The sequence below is a fragment of the Mastigoproctus giganteus genome, chromosome 3, assembly GCF_048544385.1.
Source record: "Mastigoproctus giganteus isolate SK-2022 chromosome 3, ASM4854438v1, whole genome shotgun sequence".
Classification (NCBI taxonomy): domain Eukaryota; kingdom Metazoa; phylum Arthropoda; class Arachnida; order Uropygi; family Thelyphonidae; genus Mastigoproctus; species Mastigoproctus giganteus.
Window position 1 is genome coordinate 231,890,387 of NC_143577.1, and position 14,683 is coordinate 231,905,069.

General features: G+C 40.2%; 1 protein-coding gene across 3 annotated transcripts in view; it reads right to left on the bottom strand.

The window, feature by feature from the left end:
- LOC150088835 (RNA-binding protein 5-like) overlaps positions 1-13,400 on the bottom strand; it is a 405,596-nt gene extending 392,196 nt beyond the window's left edge. For 2 of the 3 annotated variants that reach the window (XR_016546742.1, XM_090369695.1), the window contains exon 1: positions 13,324-13,400. The gene's annotated coding sequence lies outside the window, so the exon portion shown is untranslated. The remainder of the gene's footprint in view (positions 1-13,323) is intronic. The other variant, XM_090369696.1, reaches the window with a different exon arrangement.
- Positions 13,401-14,683: the final 1,283 nt, after the last annotated feature.

Genomic DNA, 14,683 nt, shown 5'->3' on the forward strand with positions numbered 1-14,683 from the left:
TGATGGATCCAATATCTCTCTATTACAGAAGATTTAGGAGAAGTCCGGTTGGCCTGCCTCCCCAAAATCCACTCATGCACACCTTCTCGATGGTAAGCCCTGTTATGTCACTTAGGTGGCAACGAACGTTTAGAGTGGTTCTCTTCAAGATGCCTGGTCAGCGTGAAGAGGAAAAGACCAAACCCTCCCAGCATATGAGAGCACAACAATACAAATGGCCCTCAGTCCCCAGCAGCTTTCACTCTCCCTCTTACGGCAGCGAGAGGATCAGAGTGGAAGCAGAGGGTGCTAAGAATCTCTGGGTACGACCAGGCTGCCATGCACGGAAACTGAACTTGGCCTGTTATAACGTACGATCACTCATCAGTGAAGACAGGATATTAGAGCTGGAAAAGGAATTAGAAAATGTGAATTGGAATATAATAGGTTTGGCTGAAACAAGAAGAAGAAATGAATCACTTATAAGTTTATCAAGTAGAAATCTGCAGTACACCAATGGAAACAGTGAAAGGGGCAAAAGTGGAGTTGGCTTTCTGGTCCATAAAGATATAAAAAACAACATTTTGAAATTCAAAAGTACATCACCAAGGGTGTCAAGACTAATACTCAGGATTTCTAAGAGGTACAAGCTAAAGGTTATAATGATTTATGCACCAACATCGAGCCATGATGATGAAGCGGTTGAAGAAATGTACACCGAAACTGAGTCTTCTAGATGAGCAGAAAACCCACTACATTATCATTATGGGGGACATCAATGCTAAGGTTGGAAAAGGGCAAAACAGCGCAGAAAGACGAACTATAGGAAATTTTGGAATTGGTGAAAGAGGTGAAAGACTTGTGGAATTTGCAGAATCTCAAGGATTGTCAGTAAGGAACACTTCTTTCAAGAAAAGGGTGAACAGAAAGTGGACATGGAAGAGTCCAAATGGATTAAAAACTAATGAAATCGACTTCATCCTCACTAACAGAAGATATATTGTGAATGATGTTACTGTCCTGAATAAGGTAAATGTTGGAAGTGATCACAGAATGGTAAGATGTACACGTGATATAGATGTAGGAAAGGAAAGGAAAAAACTGACTCGGGTAAATAATACAAAGGTCTTTGAGATAACAGAGAAGGAGAAAAAGCAGTATGTAGTGGAACTTAAGAACAAGTTTGAGCTTCTGCAGACTGCTCAGGACCAAGATATCGACGAGGAATATTACAACTTTCTGAAAGTGATAAAGCCCAAGAAACCTATAGGGAAACAGAAATCCAAAGAAGAAAAAATTAGTCAAGAAACACTTGTCATGATGAACCGAAGACGACAAATGAAGAGCAAGAAAAACACTGACAGGGAGAAAATTGAGTATACTGAGTTATGCAAAGCCATTAGAAAGAGACTCAGAGAGGACATAAGAAGATTTAACACAAGAAAAGTAGAACAAGCATTAAGGGAAAACAAAGGATTTAAGTCAGCAGCCATGAGCAGTAATACAGAAAGACAAATGATACTGAAACTGAAGAATAGCAATATAGTTGTACACGTTGGCACTAATGACATTAAGAGTAGGAGACCAGCGGAATTACTTAACAAGTACAGGTCACTGTTGAAAAAAAGCCGTGAAGTAGGGTTAAATTTGAAAGTGTCTGCAATTCTGCCCAGACACGATAGGAGGGAGTATATGATGAGAGCCTTGTCGATCAATTCGGCCCTGGAAAGATTGTGCAAGGCTCAAGGGATAGAATTTTTTTCAGCCTGGAATGTACTTGTTAACAGGAGAGATTGCTTCTACAGGGATGGGATACACTTAAATAGAAAGGGTGCAAGAATATTTGCTGATGCTATCGAGGCAGTGTTAGGTGGGTCGGAAAACTGCTAGCTTGGGGGGAGACAAAGACTAATGGATTAACAGTAGCCACTGGCAGAGGTGAAAGAGATTCTTGCACTGCTTCTATTGGAATGAGCAGAAGCCTGAAAAACAAGATGCAGGATATTTCAGAGACTGCTGGAAGTCATTGTGATACAAGTAAACACATGGGTTGTGTTAGGGTAGCTAAGAATAGAAACAAGTGCAGGTATACTTGCGTGTACACCAATGCTAGGAGTTTAGTAAATAAATTTGATGAATTTGAGGTATTGCTCAAAACATCAAAGGCAGATATTGCTGGGATATCAGAGACGTGGTGTCACACAGATATAAAGAATGCAGAACTGGAATTTGGGGAATACAATGTGTATAGAAAGGATAGACAGGGGAGGAGGGGTTATGCTATTAGTTAAAAAACACATAAAATCCAAGGAAGTGAAGCCAGTCGACATTGATGGACAGGGCAGTGTCGAGTCAGTTTGGTGTGACATAAACATAGGTAAATCAAAATTGAGAGTAGGAGTGTGCTATAGGCCTAATGACTCTGATGAGTATAATAAGATACTGTACAGGGAAATAGAATGGGCCAGTAAATCAGAGAGTCTTATAATGGGGGATTTTAATTTCCCAGATATTGACTGGAATTTGTGGGTTGGTCACTCACACACTAGCAGGGCTTTTGTGGATTTATTGGATGATTGTTTTCTACACCAGCATGTTCGGGAGGCAACTAGAGGGAGTAATATTCTTGATCTGATTATCAGTAGTGATTCTTCATGCATTAAGAATCTGCAGATAAAGGAACCACTGGGTGGCAGTGATCACAGTGTGCTGAAGTGGGATTTACTCAAGGAGGTAACTACCATCAGAGGCAAAGGGAAGGGTTTTTGCTTTCGTAAAGGCGACTATGATGGTCTGAGACAGTATTTAAATTCTATACAGTGGGACCAACTGATGATGTTACCAACAGCAAATTCAAAATGGGAAGCATTCAAGGAACTAATCTTGGAAGCTACCAGGCTTTACATACCAACCAAGAAATATTGTTCAAGGTTCAGGCCTAAATGGTTGTCAGATGAACTAATGAGACATATGGCAGAGAAGAAAAATGCATGGGATACATACAAATTAATGCGTGACATGGAAGCCTATGATAGATATAAGTTGGTCTGTAACCAAGTCACAAAGGAGATTAGGCAGTCAAAGGCAGATTATGAGAAATCCTTGGCAAAGGACGCAAAGAAAAAGAGAAAAGAGTTCTTTACCTATTTAAACTCAAGAAGGAAAGGGATGAATCAGATTGGTCCACTGGATGTTGATGGTTCAACAGTTGAGGATCCTGCTCAGGTGGCTAACAATCTAAATGAGTATTTTGCATCTACATTCACACATGAGGAGTTATTCAGGAAGGGGAATGTCGTAGGTGAAGTAAACATTGGCAGTGAGCTAGATTATTTTCTAATAACTGAGAGGAAAGTGGAGGAGAAATTGCTGAGGATAAACATAAAAAAGGCACCAGGGGTGGATGGGATCTATCCAGTTATATTAAAGGAGACAGCAAAGGAAGTAAGCAAACCCCTAGCCATAATTATGAGAGCTTCTTTGGACTCAGGGGAGGTACCCATGGACTGGAGATGTGCAAATGTAACCCCAATTCACAAAGGAGGATCAAAGGCTGACACAAGTAATTATAGACCTGTTAGTTTAACTTCGGTTCCAGGAAAATTAATGGAGGCACTGGTTAAAGAAGCACTGCAGGATCATCTGGACAAGAATTCAGTTATAGCTCAGACACAGCATGGTTTTGTTAAGGGCAGGTCTTGTCTGACCAATTTGATTGGATACTATGATGTAGTCACAAAAGAACTGGATGCAGGGAATAACTTTGATATTATATATTTGGATCTTAGAAAGGCTTTTGATACTGTTGCGCATGGAAGACTGCTGCACAAATTGGAGAAGTGTGGTATTGGAGGCAAATTGCTGCTATGGATAAAGGGATGGTTTAGTGGCAGAAGACAGAGAGTGGTAATCAATGGACACTGCTCAACGTCGACTAATGTTATTAGTGGAGTTCCTCAGGGTTCAGTGTTGGGTCCATTGTTGTTTTCTGTATTTATAAATGATATTGATGATGGTGTATCAGGCTTAATGTCCAAGTTTGCAGACGATACCAAGGTTGGCAGGGTTGTTAAGGACACTACTGATACTATGCTGCTGCAACAGGATCTGGAAAGGTTGAGCAGATGGGCTGAGAGGTGGCAAATGAAGTTTAACATTGACAAATGTAAAGTACTACATATGGGAAACAGTAACCCCAGATCAACGTATCAACTCTGTGGTACTACGCTGACAGTGGTAGAGAATGAAAAGGACCTGGGGGTAATTGTGCAGGCAGATATGAAGTTCTCTGAGCAGTGCAGACGAGCTGCAAGAGTAGCTCATGGTGTCTTGTCAATGATATACAGGAATTTTTCTAGCAGGGATAAGGATGTGATTATTCCCTTGTATAAGGCATTGGTCAGGCCACACCTTGAGTACTGTATACAGGTCTGGAGGCCTCATTTCAAGAAGGATGTAGAGCTGCTCGAACGAGTACAGAGAAGGGCAACAAGATTAGTGAATGGAACAAAGGGTTGCTCTTACGAAGAAAGGCTTAAGTTTTGCAAATTACAGAGCCTGGAGATTAGGCATCGGCGAGGTGATCTGATAGAGGTGTATAAGGCTTTGAATGGCTTGAGCATGCTCAATGCCGATGGGATTCTTCCTATTGCTCAGAATAATCACCTGAGAGGGCACAAATTCAAATTGAGGAAGGACGGATGTCGGATAGATGTGCGGAAATTTGCCTTTAGCCAGCGGGCAGTTGGTTTGTGGAATAGACTCCCATCGCTTGTTGTTGAAGTTGATAGCCTAAATAAATTTAAGGCTCAGCTGGACAGGTATTTCGAACGAACGGAGGGGTGAAATGGGAGTAGTGGTTGTTTTTTTTTTTTTTTTTTTTTTTTTGGCTGATGCTGAATAAGCTTGCTTTCTTGCATCATATGCCTCTACTAATGCTAATGCTAATGTACTTATAAACAGCAGAGAAGGCATAATTCAAATAGCAGAAGACTACTATAGAGAATTATACAAGGAACAAGAGAATGAGACCAGCAGTGGGGAAGATGGATTGCAAAGTAGCAACACATACGGCATACCCGATATTCTTCCTGATAAGGTAGAACATGCATTGAAGAAAATGAAGAATCGGAAAGCCCTGGGGGAAGATGAAGTTACTGTAGAGTTGTTAAAATTGGGAGGAAGAGACATAACACAAAAACTGGCAAGTCTCTTCACAAAGTGCATTAGAAAAGGTGTGATGCCTAAGCAGTGGAATAATGCAATCATAGTTTTGCTGCATAAGAAAGGAGATAAATCAGAAATTGGAAATTATAGACCAATTAGCTTGTTAACCCACATCTACAAGTTGTTCACAAGGGTCATTACTAACAGATTAGAAAGAATACTTGATGAGAATCAACCGAAGGAGCAAGCTGGCTTTAGGACAGGATCCTCAACTATGGATCACCTTCACGTAATATCACAGCTAATGGAGAAAGCAAATGAATATAAAACACCATTATGCCTGGCATTTGTGGATTATGAAAAGGCATTTGACTCCATACAGCATAAGGCAATGTTTCGGGCACTGGAAAGACAAGGCATTGATAACCCCATATATTATGATTTTGAAGAAAATATATGAGAATGCTACCTCCTTTATTAGACTAGACAAAGACAGTAGCAAATTTAAAATCGAGAAAGGAGTTCGACAAGGAGACACAATATCTCCGAAGCTGTTTACTGCTGCCCTTGAGGAAGCTTTCAGAAGATTAGACTGGTCTCAGAAAGGAGTCAATGTGAACGGAGAGTACCTAAACCATTTACAATTTGCAGATGACATTGTGGTTATAAGCCACGATCCCAAAGAATTAGAGGAAAATCTTAATCAGTTATGCACAGTTAGTAAGGATTTTGGACTAAAGATGAATATGGCTAAAACAAAAGTAAATGATGAACAAGTATGCCACGAAAAGGGAAATAATGATTGAAGGAGCAGTAATTGAAAAGGAGGAGTCATATACTTATCTGGGACAAGTTATTAGCTGTAATAATGATAAATGGCTGGAAGTCAAGAGAAGAATAAATTTTGGATGGATAGCATTCAGGAAATATAGTCACATACTGAAGAGCAATATCCCAGTTTGTCTGAAACGTAAAATAATGAATCAATGTATACTCCCCACCATGACTTATGGAAGTGAAACTTGGGCACTCACCAAAAGAATGGAAGAGAAGCTGAGAACTACACAGCGACGAATGGAACGAATTATATTGGGAATCAGACTGTTAGATAAGAAGAGAAACAGATGGATTAGGCAGCAAACTCAAGTAAAGGACATTCTTATCAAAACTTAAGAACTAAAATGGTCTTGGGCAGGACACATAGCTCGAAGACATGATGACAGATGGACTAAGAAAATAACAGAATGGTACTCAGGAGGAGCTAGAAGAAAACCTGGAAGACAAAGGCGGAGATGGATAGATGAAATTCATGAGTTTTTGGGTAGTAAATGGATGGCCAGTGCTCAAATCAGAAGGAACTGGAAAGTTGCTGGAGAGGCCTTCATCCTGCTGTGGATTGAAAATGGCTGATGATGATGATACAATCCTATATAGTGGAGACTTTTTATTGACTCATCAAAGAGGAGTCTCAAAGGTGTGTTGCTCCAAAATGTAAATAAATAGGTCAATTCCAGTAGTTCACTCTGTGCATTTGAAAGAAATATATGAGAACCTGAAGTTGGAAAATATTAAGTATGAAGAACAGGTTGGTTGGTCTGTGCTGATTTACGCATGCTATGTGGACAGCAATCTGGCTACACAAAAATGCCTTGCTTTTTATGTGAGTGGGACAGTCAGGAAAGGAGTAAACAGTGGGATGCCAAGATCTGGCCAAAGAAAGGCAAACAAAGAACACATAAACCACTGGTACACTGCCAAAACTGTCCTCCTTCTACCCTTGCACATCAAACTGGGTTTGATGAAACAGATTTTTGCATAGTCAGATTGCTGTCCACATAACATACCTATCACTTTAAAGTCAGCACAGGCCAACCAACCTGTTCTTCATACGTAATACTTTCCAACAACTTCTTCAAGTTCTCATATATTTCTTTCAAATGCACATAGTGAGCTACTGGAATTGACCTATTTATTTACATTGTGGAATATTGTTCCCACATCTGGGGCAGTGCCCCCAAAACCTCTCTCAGGCTTCTAGATTCCATTCAGAAGAGGGCAGTTAGGTTAATTAATGACTCCTCTTTAACAGTCTCTCCACTCTCTGTCTCATAGACATACTGTTTCTGCTATATGCCTTTTCTACAGATACTTCCATGGGCACTGTTCTTCTGAATTGGCTTCTATAATTCCTGCTCTCTCTCTCTCTCTCTCTTTCAAAACAGTCCGAACACGTGCCGCCACCAGCCAACATCCATTTACTGTCCAACTTCAAACTTACTTTTCATCTTCCTCGTTTATTCATTCAACTGCCATTTTCTGGAACAACCTTTCTTCATATGTATTTCCTGAAAATTACAGTCTACAGAAGTTCAAGCCTAATGTCAACAAATATCTTCTTTCATCTTCTCAATCTCCAACCCAAGCACAGTACTAAGTACTATAAGTTCTAATACCTCTCGTGTTTGGAGTTTTCATAAAAAAATAAAAATAAAAAAAATAAATAAACCACTGGTACACTGCCAAAACTGTCCTCCTTCCACTCTTGTACATCAAACTGAGTTTCATGAAACAGGTTTTGAAAGCTTTACCTCAGGAAGGTCCCTGCTTCAACACCTTTACACTAAATTTCCATCGATCACCTAAGACAGTGGTTTTTAACCGGGGTGCTGCAACAACATTCCAGGGGTGCCACATAATTTGGGTTTAAGTTACTTAAACTTATTATTTTTTAATTTATATGTTTATTTCATTATAAAAAGGTATACAGTATCTTTTTAATTTTGTGGTGATCTATAATTGATGTTTACTTAGTACCTCTATATAAAAATAAAATTATATACTGTATACAGGGTGATTCACTATCAGTGCGACAAACTTGCAGGAGGTGTAGAGGGCACAAAGACAAATCAGAATCACATAGCATTGCAGGGTCTGAAATGCCTTCGTCATGCGGTAGAGGACGTTGAACGGGAGGTCGCGTAAACAGCGATCCCACTGGAAGTCAGCATTTGCGAACTGGTTCCCGAGGCAGTAGGATGGACGAGTATTCAAACGTTGAACTGGCCGACATGCACCTCGCGTATGTAGCTGCGGACTGTAACGAGCGCGCCACTCTGCGCTTGTACCAGGAACGTTTCCCGCACAGGCATGCTCCTCATCATATGATTTTCGCACGTGTGCACAGAAGGTTACGTGAAACTGGTTGTTTCACGAGAGGTACCATGAATTGAGAGCGAACAACAAGGACGCCAGACAATGAGGAGAATGTCCTACGTCTTGCAGAAGGCAATCCGAGTATGAGTACTCAAGCGATAGGCCAACGATTGGGTATTTCCCAATCCACTGTATGGAGGATACTGTCAACAAACCAAATGAGTTCATACCATCTGCAACGCGTCCAATCTTTGGAGCCTTCGGATTATCCACTCCGGAGGACTTTTGCTACTTGGGTTCTTCAACAGAGTGCAGCAGACAGCGCATCTGCTGCGTCCGTATTGTTCACGGATGAGGCAAGTTTCACAAAACAGGGAACCTTCAATCAACATAACGCCCATCTGTGGGTTTTGGAGAACCCCCATGGTACGCGAACACATGCAACTCAACACCGTTTCTCTGTCAATGTTTGGGCCGGCATTGTTGGAGACCACCTCATTGGACCATACCTTCTGGGTGATTCACTATCAGTGCGACAAACTTGCAGGAGGTGTAGAGGGCACAAAGACAAATCAGAATCACATAGCATTGCAGGGTCTGAAATGCCTTCGTCATGCGGTAGAGGACGTTGAACGGGAGGTCGCGTAAACAGCGATCCCACTGGAAGTCAGCATTTGCGAACTGGTTCCCGAGGCAGTAGGATGGACGAGTATTCAAACGTTGAACTGGCCGACATGCACCTCGCGTATGTAGCTGCGGACTGTAACGAGCGCGCCACTCTGCGCTTGTACCAGGAACGTTTCCCGCACAGGCATGCTCCTCATCATATGATTTTCGCACGTGTGCACAGAAGGTTACGTGAAACTGGTTGTTTCACGAGAGGTACCATGAATTGAGAGCGAACAACAAGGACGCCAGACAATGAGGAGAATGTCCTACGTCTTGCAGAAGGCAATCCGAGTATGAGTACTCAAGCGATAGGCCAACGATTGGGTATTTCCCAATCCACTGTATGGAGGATACTGTCAACAAACCAAATGAGTTCATACCATCTGCAACGCGTCCAATCTTTGGAGCCTTCGGATTATCCACTCCGGAGGACTTTTGCTACTTGGGTTCTTCAACAGAGTGCAGCAGACAGCGCATCTGCTGCGTCCGTATTGTTCACGGATGAGGCAAGTTTCACAAAACAGGGAACCTTCAATCAACATAACGCCCATCTGTGGGTTTTGGAGAACCCCCATGGTACGCGAACACATGCAACTCAACACCGTTTCTCTGTCAATGTTTGGGCCGGCATTGTTGGAGACCACCTCATTGGACCATACCTTCTGCCCCCCCCCCCCCCCCCCCCCCCCGTCTCGATGGTAGGGCATACTTGATCTTTCTACAGCAAGTCCTGCCCGAACTTATTGAAGAAGCACATGTTCCTCAGTCGTTGCACCGCTCAATGTGGTTCCAGCATGATGGGGCTTCCCCACATTACACCAATGACGTCCGCCAACACCTAAATGTTACATTTGGACAGCATTGGATAGGTCGTGGTGGTCCGGTTCATTGGTCTGCTAGATCGCCGGACCTATCATGCCTGGACGTCTGCTGGGGTCAAATGAAGACATTGGTGTACAAGACCCCCCCCCCCCGTTGATTCAGTTGAAGACCTTGTCGCTCGCATCTCTGTAGCTGCCGGGGAGATTCGAGACACGCCAGGAATCTTCCAGAACGTTAGGGATTCCATGCGGCGGCGCTGTGAAGCCTGTGTGACTGCTTCTGGTCGAACTTTCGAACACCTTCTGTAGAATGTCTTTTTGCCAATGTAAAACTTATCATTAAAATGATTTCTGTTACACAAACGAGTTGCTGTTTCTGTTCTTTTTCTTTGCTTCTTTGTTCACGCGACCTCCCGCATGACAAAGGCATTTCGGACCCTGCAATGCTATGTGATTCCGATTCGTCTTTGTGCCCCCTACACCTCATGCAAGTTTGTCACACTGGTAGTGAATCACCCTGTATATATAATTTGTATTATGAAATGTAATTTTTATAATTATATTATTGTAATAAAGATCATATAACATATATATTTTTCAATATTTTATATATATATAGTGAGAGAGAGAGAGAATCGGATCTAACAAGCAGAAAATTGAGTAGGGATGCCGAAAAATTACTTAGGGGTGCCGTTATTAAAAAAAAGGCTGAAACCACTGACCTAAGAGAAGCTAAAAGAAGGTTATTTTTGTTGGACCTCAAATTCACAAACTGATGAGGGACCAAGATGTTTGAGGGGGGGGGAAACAAGAATAAAAGAGAAAAACAGGCATGGATTAGCTTCAGGGCTGTTGTTGAGAACTTGTTGGGGAATAACAAGGTTCCAGCCTACAAGAATATAGTTGAAAATTGTTGGAAAGATGCTGGGCTGCAACCAGAGTGTCAAGGTAGATTTTTACACTCTCACATTGACTACTTCCCAGAAAATCTAGAGAAGTGTTTAAGTGAAGACCAGGGTGAGACATTTCACCAAGACATGGAGATGAGGTAGCAGGGTTTACCTCAGGTTAACAGCATTACCAATAGTCAGCCATCATGGTGAAATGTCACCATGATAGCTGACTATTGCTGGATGTTGAAGAGGGACTATAAAGTAGAAGTATCTGCAAGAAAATCAAAGAAATGAAAATCTTACCTATCGTAGATCAGTTTTAAGATGAGGGTGAGTGTTTAGTGGACGTTTTACTGCTGCCCTTTTTCAACATGTATTTAAATAATAACTCTCGAGTAGCATTTTGTTATAATTTCAATGCACAAATTCTGCCAAAATAATAAAAATTTTGTGAAAAATCAAATTATATTTCGTGATTTTGAAGAAACCTGACTTGACGGAAGCAAACAGAAGTCATTTCTGAAATCAGCATTAGAAAAATTCAGAAGCACCCTTTTCTGAGAAAACAAAAAAAGTGCATTTTTTCAAATTGCAGAGTAGTGTTATTTATGACAGAAAACACTTGTTCAACCAGTGCTGATATTTATACATGTAAGGCTTCTGTAATTAGATTTATTTCTAGATTTGTTTTTCAGACAATCATTATTTTCTAGTATAAACTTTTGTCTGCCAATGCTTATTTATTATTGTAAAAAAAGGCACTTCTCTTTATTCATTCACTGAAAATAAATTCAATAAAAACTAACTAATGTTAAAATACAATAAACATACATATCTTCTAAATTCAAGAGGAAAAAATGTCCCCTCATACCACACCTTTGGTAAACCTGCAGTAATGATTCCAGTCAACTACCAGTGGGATGCATGACTGTTGCCCATTTTCACTGGCCTGTCAAGTAGTCAATGGGGCAGTCAGATACGTTGCTAATGTCCATTTTCAATTGCCCACTGAGTGGTCAACTGCCCCATTTCCATAGATCACCTTTCACCAGTCAAGTACAACTTATAACTTGGGTTGTTGAATTCTTGTGTTGTTATTGTGAAAGTTGTAACAGTAGTGTACTTCATATATTTTTAATTTTGCTTCCTTTCTTTGGCTTCTAGAATGAATCTATTCATATCAGATTTTTCTCAAGCCAGGAAAGAATGTTGTTATCCTTTTTACATGAGCAGAAAATTAAAAAATCCTAATTGACATAAAATTTATAAATTATGTCTATAATTTGGTGCCTTTCAAGAATTTTCATCCAGAGAATCATTTTAAAAACCAAATTGGTCACGTAATCCATTATACAACATTATGCCACTCATCTGATGCTAATGTTTACAAAGTGCACCATGTCACAGTTACAAGACATTAAAAAGAAATAATATCTTGTTAACAGCATAAATTAAAAATATTTCACTATGTTTGTTCAAACACAAAGAGCTGCAGCTGACCATAGTCAACTTATTACTAGTGTGCAAAGTTCATCAATATTCCACTGCAGTTCTAATGTGTGGGGGTTGTTTGTAAAAGCAGTTTCAAAGTCTCAGAGAAAGCAGTCAGGAGTATAAATTCGGGAACTGGGGTGGCCAAAAAATGTTCTGTTCACCAAAAAATCTGTCACTGCAATTTTTGTTAGTGTGTTAGTTTATCGCAATCTTGGGATCCACTGTCTAGTTGTTTCTCATAGAAATGTACTGAAAGTTGAATAACCTTTATTTATTTTTTTTTTATACTATGTTTAGAAACTTCGAGCAATGAAATAGAATGTGATAAGTTGTTTATAGCAAACTGCAGTTTGCTATAAGAAATTAATAACGTACGGCAACAATAAGTAAGATTTTGAGTACTGCATATAGATCTGGAGGCCTCATTTTAGGAAGGATGTAGATATTACTATTAGTTATTGGAAAATGATGCAAGAAGCAAGCTATACAGCATCAGAGATATTAAACCGGACTGGCTAAATTCCCCCCCCCCTTTTTTTTCTTTTTTTTTTTTTTTCTTAAAACAAACAGTGCTGCTAATTTCGAACTAGGGAGAAAACATACAATGCTTCACAGGGGTATAATTTCTTATTCTGGACAATGTTTTAAAACTAAGCAACGGCGTTACCTCGGCCTGCCATGTTTTTTAACTTAAAAAAATACTAATATAGCTCTGATATTTTTCACACTAAAATATTAACTTCGTGTTTTATTAGCCGGTGAAGAACGTTCAACGCTAGAATGGTGACTTCAACATATATAATTCAGTTTCAAGTGTCAGAAAACAATGAACAGATTTTATCATTTTCTATAACCCTATTACTGAAATGAATGAAACATAAAAGACATTTACACCAACATAAAGTGGATAAGCTAATTCAGAACATATAGTCACGCATAATAATAATAATAATCTTTTTTTTTTTTTTTTTTTTTCCAGCATCATTTCGATCCAAAGCGTGTGTTGATAGAAGGTACAAATACAAGTGTAAAATTGCTAATGCACGGGTAGTACCAATTTTTCAAAGTTACAACGATCAGTGAATACTTTATTCAGGTCTCATTTAAGTAATGCTCAGAAGAACGAAAAGACACTCTATTATACTTACTTTTCCAAACACAACATAAAATAGAAATAAGCGCTAACAACACACGATTAAAACAAAATGGCGCTGAACTCTATCCCATCATTCCCCTCGAAATCTGATAAACACCGTTCATAACACACACAAAGTAATAATAACTACAACTCCGTAAAATCTGGCAATTGACAATCCGGCCCATTTCACAAAAAAAAAAAAAAAACATTTTACAATCTGGGAATACTATGAAAGAAATCCAGCACTCGTACCAATGATCACATTTATCTTACAAATCAATAAGAAAAGCGGGTGAGATTTTGCTCTAAATGAGATGTTTGCAGGGCTACCTTGCCCTTTAATCTATTTTTGCGGCCAGCAGGATTTAAACTGCACAGATAATCCGAAGGTATTATTATTATTATTAATAGCATATGAGGCAAGGAAGCCTGAGGCTTATGCTGCACCAGTTAAAAAAAATTCTGAATTACCCTGAGAGAGAGAGAGAGAGAGAGAGAACAAGAATCAGAAGGGAATCACCAAGAAAGAGAAGAATGATGATATCCATCTCAGGACCCTGGGTGTGCCAAGCCCATACTCACCAGATATGAGCCCCTGAGGTCTTAACGCTCATAGCAGAACAAACTTATCTTTGCTACGAGTTTTGCTAGTACTGCGCTAGTTTAAAAAAGGCCTCTCCATAAAAAGTTAATCGGCCATTTGTTTATAAGATCAGACTTCTATGACAGCCTGTTTCGGGACTCACTAGTCTCTCATCAGCACCAACACGCACCAAAAATTGTTGAAGTTGTTCAATGCGAGCTGCCACGACCAGTTTTCAAGGTTGTAATATACTACTTTCCATTCAGAACATTATGACCAATACATAATTGTGTGTATATCCTTCTCTTGTCACCTATACTGCCGCAACACGGCGAGGCATGACTCTGACAGGCTTCTGAACGTTGCAGGAGGTATGTCGTCCCACGTCTCCATGACTGCGTTCAAGAGATATGCGATAGTCCGTGGAAGCAGCCAAAAGCTGAACCCAGGTGTGCTCTATGGGATTCACATCCGACTAATTCAGCAACCAAGGTGTCGCCTGAAGGTCACTTTCGGCGAACCACACTCGAACAATACAGGCAAAGTGGTAGGGAGCATTATCCTGATGACACAGACCTGTGCCATCCGGGACTATAGTCACCATAAAGAAATGGAATGTATCTGATCACCCACAATGGATAAGCAGTTTTTAGCATTCAGAGTACAGACTACGGGTATTAGGGCTCAAAATGATTCTCCGGAAAACATCTCCAAATTAAAACATTTTCGCCCCTGCTTGTTTCTGTTGAACCAGAACATCGGAGTGATTACCCGGCGCAGTTTGTTA